The sequence below is a fragment of the Macaca fascicularis genome, chromosome 7 (genome assembly GCF_037993035.2).
Source record: "Macaca fascicularis isolate 582-1 chromosome 7, T2T-MFA8v1.1".
Lineage (NCBI taxonomy): Eukaryota > Metazoa > Chordata > Mammalia > Primates > Cercopithecidae > Macaca > Macaca fascicularis.
In genome coordinates this window covers 21,848,237-21,866,091 of record NC_088381.1, presented here as the reverse complement: position 1 = coordinate 21,866,091, position 17,855 = coordinate 21,848,237, and the positions used below count along the sequence as shown (strand labels likewise).

The 17,855-nt window shown below is 41.7% G+C and overlaps 1 long non-coding RNA gene across 18 annotated transcripts in view; it reads right to left on the bottom strand.

Moving 5' to 3' along the window:
- Positions 1-2,799: 2,799 nt before the first annotated feature.
- The window catches only part of LOC102137145 (uncharacterized), a 57,633-nt gene continuing 42,577 nt past the window's right edge, over positions 2,800-17,855 (bottom strand). For 6 of the 18 annotated variants that reach the window (XR_012414944.1, XR_012414942.1, XR_012414952.1 and 3 more), the window contains 4 exons: positions 17,123-17,321; positions 8,140-8,179; positions 4,112-4,205; positions 2,800-3,239 (listed from right to left, as the gene is read on the bottom strand). This is a non-coding gene — a long non-coding RNA (uncharacterized lncRNA). Of the gene's footprint in view, positions 3,240-4,111; positions 4,206-7,611; positions 7,795-8,139; positions 8,180-17,122; positions 17,322-17,855 lie in introns of those variants that run through there. The other 12 variants (XR_012414939.1, XR_010588050.2, XR_012414951.1 and 9 more) reach the window with 3 other exon arrangements.

The following is a 17,855-nucleotide window of genomic DNA, read 5'->3' as shown; positions in this document are numbered from 1 at the left end:
TATTGACACAGCTTCCTCAATCCTCAGCAGCCAGACTGACCTCTCAGTACGGAAATCTGATCCCCTCTTCTGCCCATCTCCACAAAGTCTCTCAGTGGAATGGATTGTCTCTTCCAATAATCACAAATGGTAAAAATCTGTTTTAGCGAAGTCTTTTTATAAGCTATATTGTACAGAAAGGTTGCTTGAGTGGGTTTCGTGCGAATGCCCAGAAGAATTTATCTTCGAGTCAAAGCTGAGGCCCTTGGGTTAGCACTTTCATCCACACACACCCTGCCCTCAGACTCCAAGATACAGGGACCTGGCTTTCCAAAGGACCTCGGAAACTCTTTCCAATTCTGCCCCTGCAGAAACTATCTCCTTAACCAGAATTGCTGGCATTTCATTGTACACAGGATAGGAACAAACTTTGGCATAGGTTAGAATGTCTTCAGTTCTGTGAGACATGCTGAGAAAAGAATTTCTCCAGCTATTCTCTGCTGCTCTGGTGCATCAACACTTTTTCTATTAGACATTTCCATTAGTGTGCAAATGCAGTATTATTGCACCCACTTTAAAATGGGGGAAAAAAACCCCTCTCTTGACTTCCCTTTCACCTCTAGCTACTGCTCTATTCTTGCACTCTCTGCAGAAGAACTCTTCACAATAGTCATGTATCCTCCCTGTGTGCAGTTCCTCTCATCCCGTTCTCTCCTGAACCTACTCATTCCGGCTTCTACCCCCACCTCTCTAAATAAACTGCCCTTGTTACAATTACTAATGTTCCCTACATTGCAAAATCCCAGGCAAATATCCCTCATTCTTACTTCACTGATCAGCAATATTCAACAGTGGACCCCTTTTTTTCCCCCATAAAACATTTTCTTCCTCTGGTTTTCTTTTTTTTTTTTTTTTTTTGAGACGGAGTCTCACTCTTGTTACCCAGGCTGGAGTGCAGTGGCGCGATCTCGGCTCACTGCAACCTCTGCCTCCCAGGTTCAAGTGATTCTCCTGCCTCAGCCTCCCAAGTAGCTGGGATTACAGACGTGCACCACCACGCCCTGTTAATTTTGTATTTTTGCTAGAGATGGGGTTTCTCCATGTTGGTCAGGCTGGTCTCAAACTCCTGACCTCAGGTGATCCGCCTGCCTCAGCCTCCCAAAGTGCTGGGATTATAGGCAAGAGCCACCGCGCCTGACATTCCTCTTGTTTTCATAATACCCCTCTCTCCGGGCTTTCCTCTTTCCTCAATGGCTGCTATTTCTCCATCTCCTTGGCTGGTTCCTACTGACTTTAACCATTGGAGTGCTCCAGGGCTCAGTCTTTGGCTCTTTCTCTTAGATTCTGTCTATATTTTCTTTCTTGGGAATCTCATTCAGTCTTATGGCTTTCATTTCCATGTATATGACTCCCAAACTTATAACTCCAGTCCTGACTTGTCTACACTCATGTATTCAACTGCCTATTCAATGTCTCTGCTAGGCACATCCCAAACTGAACTTCTGATGTTTCTCCCAACACCTGCCTCTCCCTGAGTCTTCCTCTGTTTAGTTAAGGTAATTCCATCCCTCCAGTGGCTCAGGCTGACAACCTTGGACTCATCTGTGACTCCTCTCTTTCTCTCACACTTCATATCTAATCCACCAGCAGATCCATCTACCTTTGAAATATATTCAGAGTCCTACCACTTCTTGCCACCTCGGTTCTTCCCATCCTGGTCCCAACTACTGTCATCTCTCCCCCGGATTACTGAAAACACCTCCTCCTGATCTCTTTGCTTCTACCCTTGTTCCCTTTTAGTCTGTTCTCCTCAGCAGCAAGAATGATCCCGTTAAAACAAAAGTCAGGTCATGTCACTCCTCTCCCTCCCAACTCACTCAGGGGAAGCCCGTTTGCTTACAGAAGTTCCACACCACCTGGGCCCCACTGCCACCCCAGCTCCAGCTCCAGCTCCTCTACCTCCCTTCCTCACTTCACTCCAGTCTCACAGGCCTCCTCGCTGGCCCCAGAACATCCCAGACAGACTTTCACTGTCGGACCTTTGCTCTTGCTTTCCTTCTGGAAGCCTTGTCCCCAGCTATCTCCATGAGTTGTTCCCCTGCCTCCTTCAGGTCTTTGCTTAAATGTGAGTCCTTCCCTAACCATTTTATTTAAAATTGCAGTCTTCACCCACCACTTGACCACCAGCCCTGACCACCACTAGAACTAAGGCAAATTAATTTTGAGTTTGCAGTTGTATGACTCAAATGTGCCCAGGATTTGAAAGGGCTCTTGTAAGAGAGAACACCTGCTTGTATGTACGGCCAAAGGTCCGCAAGGCTCTGAACTTTCTCCTGTACCTGGGTGCATGTCCCTCTCTTAGCCCAGAAACACAATTCTAAGCTCCATTTCTAGTTACAGGTAAACTAAATTTCCTTTCTCCTAAAAAAGACTCCTAGTCTCCGTGTAGTTTCTTCTTTTGTTTTGTTTGTTTGTTTTTTGACATAGAGTCTCACTCTGTCACCCTAGGTTAGAGTGCAGTGGCATGATTTTGGCTCACTGCAGCCTCCACCTCCCGGGTTCAAGCGATTCTTGTGCCTCCGCCTCCTGAGCAGCCAGGACTACAGGCACACGCCACCACGCCCGGCTCATTTTTTGCATTTTTAGTGCAGACAGGGTTTCACCATGTTGGCCAGGCTGATCTCGAACTCCTGGTCTCAAGTGATCCACCTGCTTCGGCCTCCCAAAGTGCTGGGATTACAGGTGTGAGCCACCGCGCCTGGCACCGTGTAGTTTCTTCTGTTCCCCAGATTCATTTGTCCAAAGTATACCAGCATCAGCAATGTCTATCATGGTCTTTATTTCACTGAAGGATTTATTCAGATGGACCATCTCTCATGTTTTGGAGTCATTCTCCACAGGGAAACCCATCTTTAACATAGTTCTAAAGCAAGCGATCGCTTTTCAGATGCTCACTTTTCACTTAGGAAAGGTAGCTGCTCAAAGCCAGGAACTTGAGGGTGCAAGAGGTTGAGTCATTCTCACAGTATGTAGCAAAACAGTGCAATGCAGAGAAGCTGGAGATAAGCAAAGGATGCCCAATCTATGCTTCTATAGAAGATCTATCAATTCAGAGGTGTGGCTCAGGGATTTGGCCCCCTTGTGGTGGGCAGGAACTGTGATTGAAGATGCCACAGCATTTGGTAGCAGCTTTTGCATGGTAGTCCATGTTTTCCCAGGGACCAGAGGAGGAAAAGGGGTTAGTAATGTTGAATGAAATGCTGAAAGAAAGACGTCAAAGTCTGCTTAATATAATGCTTAAAGACAAAGGGCCAGAATTCTCATCACTGTTTAAAAGTTGCAAAAGGGCTGCTGCCACCTTTCTCTCTGGAAATGCCAACCTTTCAATCACTAGTGGTAATGCTCTTTCGACAAACAAGAAAACTTCTACTCAGATCTACAATTTCTACTAACTGGGTAACAAAGACTCAAACGAGTTCCAGTAGGAAGGAAGGAAAAACACAAGGCTGAACATGACATTCCCCTTTACACACACCACTTATGCACTTCCAAATACTTTCACACGTGTTTCTTTTCTTCTCTACTTTCAAAGTGTAGAGAATAACTTCCCCCATAAAGTGCTGAGAGGGAACTCTGTGGCCCTGGAGACACCCACCTCTGGAAAAATTCTTTGCAGCACACATAGTTGTCATAGTTGCTGCTGGACACTGTACTGACTAGAAAAACAGAGTTGGCTTCAACTCCTCTGGGGACATAGAAGATGCCTAAGAACGAGGGTAATGAGGAAAGCTGCTGCCACAGCGGGAATTTCAAGTTTAAGTCCTTCTGGGACTTCTTTAAATAGTAGCATGTGTCTTCTCCTTTTTAAAATGAACCCCTCTGGAATTTCTTTGAAGATAAGAAGCATGTTGTCTACTTTTCTATCTTTTTTTATTTTTTTTTATTTTTATTTTTTTACCACTATGAAAAGCCTGAGTAAGCTTTGCTTTGGGTACTTAAAAAAAAAAAAAAAGTTTCTGATTCTTTTGAACTTTTTCTCCCCCTTGAAAACTGGATGGGTTCCTTTTTGTTCCTTAAGGACTAAATCATATTTCTATGTGTTTCTATCACCAAGACTCAAAGAAGCACCTACCTGCCACACAAGCATTAGGAGACACAAGTCCCAGCGACAAAGACACTCATGACAGTCTCGGAAAAGTCACTCTCCCAGTGGGACACTTTTGAGGCTGCAGGCAACAAGAGAGATTAGGAGAAAGGAACTTAAGGTAGTCATGTGTTCTATATACTACTAGCCTGTTATGAAAAAGTTCCAAAGGATTCTTAATTTATCACTATTAACATCTCTGCCTTCTCTCTTGTAAACTGGCATTTGTTCTGTGTTGTCAGTCTTGGTATCAATCTTGTCTTTTGTGTCTTAAATATTCAAATATCCTTCTTCTCCACCCATAATCCACTAAATATAGTTAACTATATTCAAAAAAAAAGGAAATGAATGTTATCCAGTAGATACACTCAAGACTTAAAATGTTTTTAAGAGCTCCATCTGAAAAAAATTTGTAACAAAGTATGGAGATATCACTTTGTATTTCTGCTATAACATTACTTTCTATTAAATGTAATTTTGAAATGTCCTCTTTTTAAGAAGATAAATGGATGATAAGGTTCTTTAATAAAAATAAGAAGCAGCACAATAGAAATATATTAGAGCTTCATGAGCCCATGAAGAAATGCTTGTAAATAAATGCAAGTATTGGATGCAAATTACAAATGCTAGTTCCAAATAGAAGAAATGCGGGAAGTAGAGATAGAGGAATAACTTTCTTATTAGAAAAGTTGTATTAGTCACAGTTCTCCAGAATAACAGAACCAATAGGAGATCTATCCATCTACCTACACATTGTATGTATGTGTGTGTGTGTGTGTGTGTGTGTGTATATATATATATAGAGAGAGAGAGAGAGAGAGAGAGACAGACAGAGACAGAGAGAGAGAGAGAGATTTTCAGGAAGTGACCCGTGTAATTCTGGGAGCTGGCAAGTCTAAAATTTGCAGAGCAGGTCAGCAGACTGAAAATTCAGGTAAGAGTTGAGGCTGCAGGCTTGAGTCCAAAGTCTATAGGGCAGACTGGGCAGACCGGGCAGGCTAAAAGCTCTGGCAGGGTTTTTTTTGTTTTGTTTTTGGCGGGGGTAGGGTGGGTAGGTAGGTCTCACTCTGTCACCCAGGCTGAAGGGCAGTGGCATGATCTCGGCTCACTGCAACTTCTACCACCCTAATTCAAGCAATTCTCCCGCCTCAGTCTCCCGAGTAGCTGGGATTACAGGGGTCCGCCACCACACCTGGATAATTCTTTATTTTTGATAGAGATGGGGTTTCACAATGTTGGCCAGGCTGGTCTCAAACTCCTGACCTCGGGTGATCCGCCCACCTTGGCCTCCCAAAGTGCTGGGATTACAGGCGTGAGCCACCGCGCTCGGCAACTCTGGCAGGGTTTCTATGTTGTAGTCTTGAAGATAATTTCTTCTTCAGGAAACCTCACTCTTTGCTCCTAAGGCCTTCAATGGATTGAATGAGATCTGCTCACATTATGGAGGATGATCTGCTTCATTCAAAGTCTACTGATTTAAATGCTACTCACATTTTAAAAGTACCTTCACAGCAACATCTAGACTGGTGTTTGACCAAACGACCATGCACCTTAGCCTAGCCAAGTTGACACATAAAATTAACCATCAAGGTAGTCAGGAAGGAGTGTTCTTCTATTTCTTCTTCAGCTCAGGAAGCAAAAAATCTCTGAGACTCAGGGACATAATCAGGTGCACCGAGAAGGTTCCCTAAAGCTTACTCAAGCTTAGCAGTACCAGTCTAGCACTGTTAAAGTATAGTGTGTTAACATTAGGCTGAAAAGAGAGGTTTTGATACCTGACAAAGCTGTTGAAGAGCCCAGAACTCTGGCTTGGGTCCTTAGAAGACCAAATTCATGAATAGTCCTGGTTAAATTGGAAAATTTTGCTCTCCTGAAGATTTGGATAAAATGGGCTGGGCACAGTGGCTCACGCTTGTAATCTCAGCACTTTGGGAGGCCTAGGCAGGTGAGTCACCTGAGGTCAGGAGTTCGAAACCAGCCTGGCCAACATAGCAAAACCACATCTCTACTAAAAATACAAAAATTAGCTGGGCATAGTGGTGTGCACCTGTAATCCCAGCTACTCAGGAGGCTGAGGTAAGAGAATCACTTGAACCTGGGAGGTGGACGTTGCAGTGAGCCAGGATTGCACCACTGCACTCCAGCCTGGGAGACAGAGCAAGACTCCATCTAAAAGAATTTTTAGACAAAATGAAGTAAGCAGGATAACACTAGAATAAGCAATAATTATAGTATTTGAGAATAAGTATAGGATATAATTAATTATAACTAAGTATATATTCTTTGAAACCTCTTCTAATGTGTATAATTCTTTCAATTTAGAGATAATTCTAGGAATTAATTATGTTTAGCTTCTTTAGCAGAATATTATTTGAAAAAGAAAATCAAAAGCATGCCAATCTTTGACCTAGTTAACCATTATCTGTGAGAATGGCATCTAGTGGTAGATTAAGTAATACCTATTTGGAAATGAAACAACTTTTGGAATGTTAGCTTTGCAAATCTAAGCCAAAGCCTATCACGAGATAGCAAAAGTCCAGACCTGTTGTTTTAATGTATTCCTCCTGAACATCTAACTCCTATCTCTTCCTTACTTGTCTTCTGATTGTCAATCTTCCATAACTTAAAAGGTCCATAGTTTAAAACTTCCAATCGGCCAGGTACAGAGGCTCACCCCTTTAATCCCAGCACTTTGTGAGGCAGAGGCAGGCGGGTCACCTGAGGTCAGGAGTTTGAGACCAGCCTGGCCAACGTGGTGAAAACCCATCTCTACTAAAAATACAAAAATGTTAGCTGGGCGTGGTGGCACACGCCTGTGGTCCAAGCTACTAGGGAGGCTGAGGTGGGAGAATTGCTTGAACTCGGGAGGTGGAGGTTGCAGTGAACTGAGATTACGCCACTGCATTCCATCCTGGGTGACAGAGTGAGACCCTGTCTCAAAAACAAAAAACAAAAAACAAACAAACAAAAACTTTCAATGAAGAATAACACGTATTCTTAAGAAACATCCTTTTGTTCCACTTTTCCATTACAAATCCTATAGTCATCTGATTAGGAAGTTTATAGGGAATTCACACTGTTCCTATTTCTATTTCCCTGGTTCCTACTAATTTTTTTTTTTTTTTTTTTGAGATGGAGTTTTGTTCTTGTTGCCCACGGTGGAGTGCACGGACGCAGTCTCAGCTTACCACAACCTCCGCCTCTTGGGTTCAAGCCATTCTCTTGCCTCTGCCTCCCTAGTAGCTGGGATTGCAGGCATGCGTCACCACGCCCAGCTAATTTTGTATTTTTAGTAGAGGTGGGGTTTCTTCATATTGGTCAGGCTGGTCTCGAGCTCCCAACCTCAGGTGATCCACCCATCTCAGCCTCCCAAAGTGCTGGGATTACAGGCATGAGCCACCGCGTCTGGCTCTGATTCCTACTAAGTTTTATAAATTTAGTATTCATGCTTTTCATTCTATAGAAACAAACTTCCCACCAAGGTCTTCACTTTTTCCATAACTAAATATTCTCATTTCTAAAATTGTCTGTATTCCTACAGAGGTTTAAAAGGAGAAAAGAGAAGTAGGGAGTTTGGTCCTGTGTTCACCGAAGTCTTCTAACATGCTCTGGATAGAGTACAGATTGGTGGATCTACAGAGAACAAAGGTTGTGATGACTTCTGTTCTTACCTGAAAAAGAAAAAATATAAGTGAGAAATTTTGTTCTTCTCACCAAAAGCCTCTCTATCCTCTTAACTGTATGCAAAATACTTAAGAAAAACACAGATTAAGGGATGGGAAATGATCAGAGAAAAGAATAGCAATTCTGTCCTTTATTGGCAGTCTAGTGAAACTGACCTTTTCTTACACTATACATTTGAAAATTATCATGTGATGCTTTTGGAGCCAATAGAATCCCCAGTTCTCTGGGACAGAATGGATTGACTAGGAAAGGAATATATTATCAGTTCTAAAGGGCTGGCAATCAGGGCTGTGGCAATTTCCTTTTTTTCTTTCTCTTTGCACTCTACTTACTTCTGAAAATTTTAGTGCTCATTATCACCTTCAGCAGGGGCTGAAACAAGGAAAAGAATTAAAATTCAAATTAGTAAGCCTTTTTATAGAAGCTTTGCTAAAATATGGAAGAATAAAACTACTCACTATAATTAAAATTTAACTTCCCAGCTGCCATCAATCTTGTCTGTGAAATCAAACAGTTGGTTTGGCATTTGTGAGATTCCATCTTCTGGAATCCCATAAATCCTTTGTTACTAATAATTACAGCTTAAGAAATCAGAAAACACCAGGTAGTTTTCTAGATTTTACTATGACTTCTATATTTGTGCTAAAGCAGTTTTAGGCTTTTTGTGGACTCTGCAAGACTCTTACAAAAAAGCTACTTTAATGAGACAATAGCAACAGTGAAAAAGAGACTAAGAAAACTAATTTTAACAACACAGGCTTCAGAAATATCAGGGCAGAAGGAAACCCTGAGATCTGTCTTCACATCGAAACATTCCTGTGTGGTTTCTATGCCACATTGGAGGGGATTAAGCCGTTCTCCTCCATATTTTACTCTTAAAACAGGCTGGTATAGATGCACCTTTATATGCTTCTGTGGGTAGACTACTTATAGAAGAGTACCGTTATTCATTTCCTGCCCATTCTTCTACTCCAGAGAGATGTTTATTCTTATAATGACACAGATGCTGATGGATGACAAGCTTATTCAGAGAAATTCAATCCCCAGCATCTCAGCTGCTGGAGGACAGGGTTGATGCTGCATTGATTGTAGCTTCCAAGAGATTCTGTGCCTTGCTATTGTTAGTGTTAGAAATTATTTTTATTGCACATTTTCTGACAACTGTTAAGAGTCAACAAACAACTCAGCTAGAAAACCCTGCAATACCCTACACAGGGAAAACTGGGAAAAAGTAGTAGAATTCAGGGTCCATTACTTGATAAAAATGAAGATTATTCTAGGAATAACAGAAACAGAGGACTCTACCCAAAGATGAATATGTCAAAATGTCAGAGGGGCTGTGTCAAAAAAGAACCATTTTATTATAATGGGATGCAAATGTGAAGTGGGATTTGGAAGCTACTATATTCCTTTACCATTGGCCAACTTTTTATTCTGAATTTGGACTCTTCCACTTCTAGGTAGATCTGTTTTGACAAGGTAGGGGCTCAAAGTACAGCCAGTTTAAAGGCTGAAGTCAATCTGCAAGGACAGTGTGATAAGGATCAGTTTATTATGCTGAAATTCTTGGTTGGTTCTAAGGTACAGTGGGTAAGGGAGGAGATAAATACACCCATATATACATAGTATTCCTGGTTGGTAGGAATGCTCTGGCACCCACTACTATGTCTGAGATGACTTCTGAAAATAAACTGGGATTGAGCTCAATAAATACAAGAACAGAAAAAAAATGGACAAAGTTTATTTTATAAACTTTAAAAGATATTATTTCAATATGTTTTCTTGAAGTATCCCTTACCAGCATATCTAAGCCTTGTCATATCCCACCTAGTGTCAGCATATCAAACAAGAATGCACTTTTATTTTAGGCAATGGGAATGTTGACCCCCCACAAACGGTGCATAGTGATGCTTGTTTATTCTGTTCATTTGGGTAGAGCAAAAAAAAAAAAATTTTTTTGAGGCGCGATCTGGGCTCACTGCAACCTCTGCCTCCCAGGTTCAAGCAATTCTCCTGTCTCAGCCTCCCCAGTAGCTGGGATTACAGGCACGTGCCACCATGCCTGGCTAATTTTTTGTATTTTTAGTAGAGACGGGGTTTCGCCATGTTAGCCAGACTGGTCTCGAACTCCTGACCTCAGGTAATCAGCCCACCTTGGCCTCCCAAAGTGCTGGGATTACAGGCATGAGCCACGGCATGAGTAAAATTTATCTAGTAGAATTAAAGATAAGCACTGCTGTGCATCTTTCGGCATCCTTGGAATGTACATAAGTCCTTGGGTAACCCACATTGAACCTCGATGAATCTTCAGGAAACTGTAGGATGACAGAGGGGGAGATGGGGTAAAACTATTCTAGCCCACGGCTACCCCAGGAAAGGTCTGCTTTTGCTTCAGTTAGGCTCCAAATATTCTGAGCCAAACTGAATGCTCTGGAATTCTTTAAAGGAAAAAATGCTTGGGTAACCTAGAGTACCGGATATACTGTTCCCCTGGAATTCTCTTTAATAGCTAACACAAGACCAAAGAGAACCTCTTAGCCAAAGACCAGTCCTCTGGGTCTACTCTGAACATTTCAGAGATCCCTGAGCGACCAGACAGACTAGCACTCCCCAGCCTCCCTCTAAAAATAGGACTGAATGGCAGGCCAAGGATACTGAAGGGGTTCTCTAACATCCTTATGATGGTGGCTTCTGAAATACACTGTACTAGAAAGTTAGGCTTCCTTAAGAATAGCCGGTCATACTCAGGCAACGTTCCCAGGGATAAATTAGATTAGATGAAAATAACACCATAATTAGGGTACTTATGTTCTAGAAATTCAATAGGAAATTATCCTGGGGTTCTCATGCTTTTACCTTGGTTTTCCCCAAAGAGTCAAAGTGCTTATTAAGGCTGGGCACAATGGCTCACACCTGTAATCCCAATACCTGGGGAAGCTGAAGCTGAAAGATTGCTTGAGGCCAGGAGTTAGAGACTAGCCTAGGGAACATATCAAGTCTCTACAAAAAAAAAAAAAAAGAAAAGAAAAAAGCCAGATGTGGTGACACATGCCTGCAGTCCTAGCTACTTAGGAGGCTGAGGAGGGAGGATCACTTGAGCCCAGGAATTTGAGGCTGCAGTGAGCCATGATTACACTGCTGCACTCCAACCTGAGCAACAAAGTAAGACCCTACCTCTAAAAAATAAAAATAAAAAAAAAGTGCTTATTAAAACTAAAACTAGTAAGGAAATTCCTACATACATGTTCCAGATTCAGTACTCTGGAAAAGACAGGTAAATAACCGTATCACATGCCTGATATGTTATATTAGATGTCTTAAGTTTTCTCAGTGGAATGGTGTCTGAGGCTCTGGCTTTCACTCAAAGCTTAACAAGTAGTTCTTATCACAAAATACACATAGCACCCATCACACTTCCTGCAATGATAGCAAAGTCACCAGCCACCAAGGGTAGATTTCAGAGAGTATCTATCTGCAACGTATGCACAGGTCAGTAGACGCATCTCTGACTGCTAACAAGAAAGATTATCAGGGTCAGGATGTGGGCAGCCACAAATTGAAGAACACTGACTGCTCTGCTCATGAAACAGCCCCGGAGATAGAAGCAGCAAGTTATTTTAGTGTGAAAACCTCAATTTGGAAAGTCAGGTACTGGATCACTGGCTCCAGGTGAACTGAACAGTAAGGATGAATTTCTGTCATTGTGGAAATTTTTTACAAGAAAATTATCAAAAAACTTTCTATATCCATCCAAAACAGAGTTTGGGGGACTCTGAAACGTGTTTATGAAAATATCTGAGGTTAACTAATAAAAAATTCGCAACCAGGCGCAGTGGCTCATGCCTGTAATCGCAGCACTTTGGGAGGCTGAGGCGGGCAGATCATGTGGTCAGGAGATCGAGACCATCCTGGCTAACACGGTGAAATCCCGTTTCTACTAAAAATACAAAACATTAGCCGGGCGTGGTGGCAGGCACCTGTAGTCCCAGCTATTCGGGAGGCTGAGGCAGGAGAATGGCGTGAATCCAGGAGGTGGAGCTTGCAGTGAGCCGAGATCACACCACTGCACTCCAGCCTGGGTGACAGAGGGAGACCCCGTCTCAGAAAAAAAAAAAAAAAAAAAAAGGTATTTGCCATACCCACAAGAAAGTTAACTCAATTTCCCATTTGCAGACTACCACCCTGAGGTGATTTATGGACTCAGTAGCTATCTCATCATGTAGACTTTTTATCCAACCACAAGAGCTAAATCAGCTTTTTTCTTTCCTTTTGTTTTTTTGAGACAGTGTCTCACTCTGTCACCCAGGCTGAAGTACAGCGGCATGATCACAGTTCACTGCAGCCTTAACCTCCCGGGCTCAAGCGATCCTCCCGCGTTAGCCTCCCGAGTAGCTGGAACTACAGGCGTGCACCGCCATGCCCAGCTAATTTTTTGTGTATTTTGTAGAGACAGGGTTTCACCATGTTGCCCGGGCTGGTTACCAACTCCTGGGCTTAAGTGATCCTCCCACCTCAGACTCCCAAAGTACTAGAATTACAGGCATAAGTAACTGCTCCTGGCCAAATATGTTTCTTTCTAAACTAATATTTTTCTTCCTCTATTGTAATGAAAGCCAAGCCTCTTTGTTTGCTTAATAACCATAAGAGTAAATTACCAGTCTACAGCAAGCATTCTAGAGAGTGAAGGAAAGACATGGTATTAACTACTCCTCTACACTGAGTTATGTGAAAGGATCAGAGAAACCTGGTTTTTTCTTCTATTTTTTTAATTCAAAACTGGCTTTTATTCACAAGCAGTTGCATAGACCTTCCCATCAACATCACTGGTGTTTTCCAATGCCAAACAAGGAATTGGAAAGGAAACAAAGGTCAAGTATATAATACACATGAATAAGGAAATTTGAATTGACCATTTCTCCCTAGGATTCTTTTTTTTTTTTTTTTTTTTTTTTTGAGACAGTCTTGCTCTGTCACCCAGGCTGGAGTGCAGTGGTGCAATCTCGGTTCACTGAAACTTCCACCTCCTGGGTTTAAGCGATTCTTATGCCTCAGCCTCCTGAGTAGCTGGGACTATAGGTTCATACTACCATTTTTTTCATTTTTTTGCATTTTTAGTAGGGACAAGGTTTCGCCATGTTGGCCAGGCTGGTCTCGAACTCCTGACCTCAGATGATCTGCCCGCCTCAGCCTCCTTCAAAGTGCTGGGATTACAGGCATGAGCCACCAAGCCCTGCCTTTCTCTGACTCTTAAGACTCCATCTTTTCGTTCTTTGATTCTTTCATTCTTTGAACCCAGACAGAGAAAGACTCCGTGTGGCTCATTCATCATCTAATTCTTGCTAATGCGCCTTCTACTGATAAAGAAAGTTGAGGGTTAACAGCATCAAAAGCCAATGTGTTTCTACATGTAGGCCTACAGTCAGTACCACATGGACAATAATAACTTACACGTCTAAGTCACTTTGTAATTTACAAAGTACTTTCACAGCCCTCTCATTTGCTCTTCTTAATACCCTGTATGGTAGACAGGGATTATTGGCCTAGCTTTAAGGACAAGACTGAGGCTCAATGAGATTAAGTGACCTGCCCAAGGTCACACACTCAAAAAGCAATAAAGACAAGAACTCAGGTCTTCTGACATCCAGCCCAGTGCATTGTCCCACTGTACCATCCTAATGAGATGTGTCTCTAATGAAATGGGCTCTTAGCCGCTAAATCTGCCTTTAGAAATATCCAGTGCATGAGCTTATACTGTAGACGACAGGTGTCACGCGGCCGAAGAAAATAATTGATGAAACCTATGGAAAGAACCAGTGACAAAGTTCTATAGTTTTCTCAACGGGTTATTTCTTTTAAAAAATAAAAGAAGGAGTGCCATTATGCAAAGCATAAAAATTTTTAATGACTCTAGCACCCCTTCTTTTTCCTGGGACCCTATTCTTTTCCTCAATTAATACTGAGGCTAACTTGCAGTTCTAAGTGAAATCAGTCTGGATGGATCTGTTAATGCCTTGCTGCGTAAGCTGTAGCGCATGGATGGTAGACAGATAGCATAAACATAATTCAGGAGCTTGTTAGAAATGCAGATCCTTTGTAGATAACGATAAGGGAGAAAAAACAATCCAGATTCTTAGACCAGATTCTCACCCTAGACCTATTGAATAAGAATTTCAATTTTAACAAGATTCCCTAAGTGATGCATGGGCACACTTGTCTGAGAAACACAATCTTAATACATATTTACAGACACATGCCAATGTCATACTGAAAATGATGGCATAGTAGCACGTTCATTAACAAACAAACAAACGAAATACAAGGTCTATTTCAGAGTAAACGTGTAGTATAGAATGACAGAAATAATTTGTAGGTCAAAAGATATGTGAAAATCGAAACATTTGACTTAGGTTCTGGCTAACTCAGGTAGTTCAAATGACCATGAGATGTTGAAGTCATGTTGGTTACCATATTAATCATACATGGTAAAAACATACAAACAGTCATTCCAAATAATTTTCTTAGTAGTATAAGCAGCAAATATACTGGGAAAACTTCCCATTTTCACATCCCCCTTACATTCACAGAATTTACCCTCTGGAAAGAGCCTACAGTCACCTAGCCACATATTTCTCTGCCCTGGCTGAATATTAAAATCATTTGAGGAGGTTTTAAAATCTGTGGTGGCCCCATCTCCAGAGGTCCTATTTGATTATCTAGGATAGGGGTCTTGGCTCCCCTGATTTAAATATGTAACCAGGGTTAAAAACCACTGCCTACTCAACTCCTTCACTGTACATTTTAATTAAAATAGTACCAATATAGCATGTTTAAATAAAAATATTCATCAATAGGGAATGATTTATATAACCTGAAACTTGTTGACCAAGTGAGAGACTTAACTGTTTCAACAAGTGTTTACCATTTACCTTTGTTTTGTTTTGTTTTGAGATGGAGTCTCGCTCTGTCACCCAGGCTGAAGTGCAGTGGCTCAATCTCAGCTCACTGCAACCTCCACCTCCCAGGTTTAAGTGATTCTCCTGCCTCAGTCTCCCGAGTAGCTGGGATTACAGGAACTTGCCACCATGACCAGCTAATTTTCTATTTTTAGTAGAGACGGGGTTTCACCATGTTGGTCAGGCTGGTCTCAAACTCCTGACCTTGTGATCTGCCCACCTCGGCCTCCCAAAGTGCTGGGATTACAAGCGTGAGCCACCATGCTCAGCCCTTTTTTTCTTTCTTTTTTTTTTTTAAAGTAACTATTTTTTTTTTAAGGAACTAAAATAAAGGTCTTCTTTGTCCTTTAACTCTAAACAAAAATTAACCTTCCTAACCTTTCTTTGGAAGAATTATTACCCAAATATTTACCTAAAGGAGCTGACATTGGGAAGTTTCAAAAGACTGTAACTTGAAATAACATCACTGACTTCCATTTTTTAACTTTCTCTTAACCGAAATGACTTTAGCATACATTCAAATAGTTAGAAGAGCTCTTATAAGTAGCTTACAAAATTAAAAAAACAAATAAGAATAAAAATATGAGGCAAACAGGAATTGTGGTGATTCTTTTTTTTTTTTTTTTTTAAATGACTGCACCTTTTTTGACACACCTCCCACCAAGGGTGGGGTCTATTCCTGTCCCTTGGCACTGAGCAGGCTTGAGATTGCTTTAAGTAATAGAGCAGGGATCTGCAAACTATTTCTGTAAAGCGCAAGACAGCAAACATTTTAGACTGCAAACTATACGATCTCTATTGCAACTAACTCACTCTGCCATTGTAGTGTGTAGTGTGAAAGTACATAAATGATTAAACATGACTATGTTCCCATAAAACTTCATTTTAAAATTTTATTGTTATTTTTTGTTTTTGAGATAGAGTCTCACTGTGTTGCCCAGGCTAAAGTGCAGTGGTATAATCCCGGCTCACTGCAACCTCCGCTTCCCACGTTCAAGTGATTCTCCTGCCTCAGCCTCCTGAGTAGCTGGGATCACAGGCACAAGCCACCATGCCTAGCTAATTTTTGTATTTTTGGTAGAGACGGGGTTTCACCATGTTGGCCAGGCTGGTCTTGAACTCCTGACCTTGTGATCTGCCTGCCTCAGCCTCCCAAAGTGCTGGGATTACAGGCATGAGCCATCGCACCCAGCCAAAACTTTATTTTGAAAGAAGACATCGCAGATGGATTTGGCATTGGGCCATAGTTTGCTGATCCCTGCAACAGAATATGGAAGAAGAGATGCTTTGTGACTTCTGAGACTAGGCTATAGAAGGCCATGCAGCTTTTGCCTGGATCTCTGGGAACCTTCACTCTTGGGAAGCTCCCTCTTGGAGCTTGACCACCATTCTGCAGGAATCTCAAGCCATAGAGAGAGGCCATATGTAAGTTCTGTGGTCAGCAGCCGCAACTGAGCCCAGCCTTCGTGTCATTCCAGCCCAGGCACTGGATCTGTGAGTGAAGAAGCCTCCAGATGGTTCCATTTCCAGCCTTTCAAGTCAGCCCTCAGCATTTGAGTCGTCCTAGCTGAGGCCCCGGACATCATGGAGCAGAGACAAAATATCCGCACCATGCTCTATCTGAATTCCACTAGGATAATAAAATTGTTGTTTTCATGTTGCTAGGTATAGAGGTGTGGTTTGTTTTGCAGCAGTAGATAACTAGAACAGGGACTGACTAAAAATCTAAGAGCACACAAAGAAGGCTAAAAATCTCAGAAAAGAAAGTTGGAGTCAAATAATTCAATTGAAAATATTTATGCATTTTTTCAAAAACAAGTTATGCTTTTTATTTTTTATTTTTATATTTTGGTGGTCTTTATAAACTAATTAAATGGTTTATAGAAATCTTGTCTCTGGAGGTGAAAAACAGCAGTTTGTTCCTTTCTTCCTGTTGGTCTATTTTGTATTTTTTGAATTAAATCTATTAAGAATTTGTACTTAATTGGGGGAGAACTGCTTCAGATATTTTTGTATTTCTGCTTGGATGAAATATAGCATTGGCTAAAATTTTAAAATTAAAACTGTAAGCTCTCTATCTGGGTTTGGATATACTTTTATGTGTCTGTGAATGTGTCATATTTTCTTACCTCCAGATGATATTGACACAATACTTTTTTCTTGGTCACTTTGGCAGCCGAGATCTCCAGCCAGCGACGTACCACTCCCCAGCCTGGACCTCCCTTGGCCGTGCTACCCGCTGCAGGAGGCACCCCACCCACTTGGCCCACCCCAGCTGAGTCTGGCTTGCATACCGGCTCAGCCCAAGGAGGCTAGACCAGGCACACCCCAGCAGACAGCCCACCTGTATTATAGCTCGTACCTGAACTCTTGTCCTGCATCCAAGAAGAATGAGGAGGATACGCTGACAGTTGAAGGGTGAGGGTGGTCAGAGAAGCCAATTTATGCCTTTTAAATGTCATCTATTTAAAGGAACTTTTAATATCTTGCTCAGATGAATAAACAAACACTCCAGTGTAGTAGTCAATCAAAAAGAATTAAATGAAGATGAAATCAGGACACTGAAACAAAATTAAAACAAAAAATATTGATAAAACTTCTGAACAGGAACAAAAACATAAACCCATGACAGCAAGACTCAGAAGCTCAATGCAGTAAAAGAGAGTGAGGAACAAGGTGAAAACATTTTACTTTTAACCCTTGAAGAGAAGAAAAACAAATAATACCCAAAATCTTTATTTAAATGTTTATTCTTTTGAGAAAACAAAACCTACCTCTGGATGGACATGAGTCTGATTAAATCTGGGAAGGTCTCTTTACTCCTGATATCTTTCAAACATTGCTAAGGTACCAGATAAATTCTGGTGACGAGGTCCTGAGAAAGCCCTTTGAGGCAACAGCGTCTTTCCAGCTGTTCTGTTGGAAAACATCAGGAACAGCTGCTAGAGATCTGTGAGAGCTGCCTTTGGGAAGAAAGCCCCAGGAAGTAAGGGAGTCATACTTCTTTTCTGTGATCACTGATGCTGTGGTGGACATAGCAGAGAAAGAACACCAGCTCGGGACGGTGAGGTTTATTGATGAGTCTCTTACCTGAC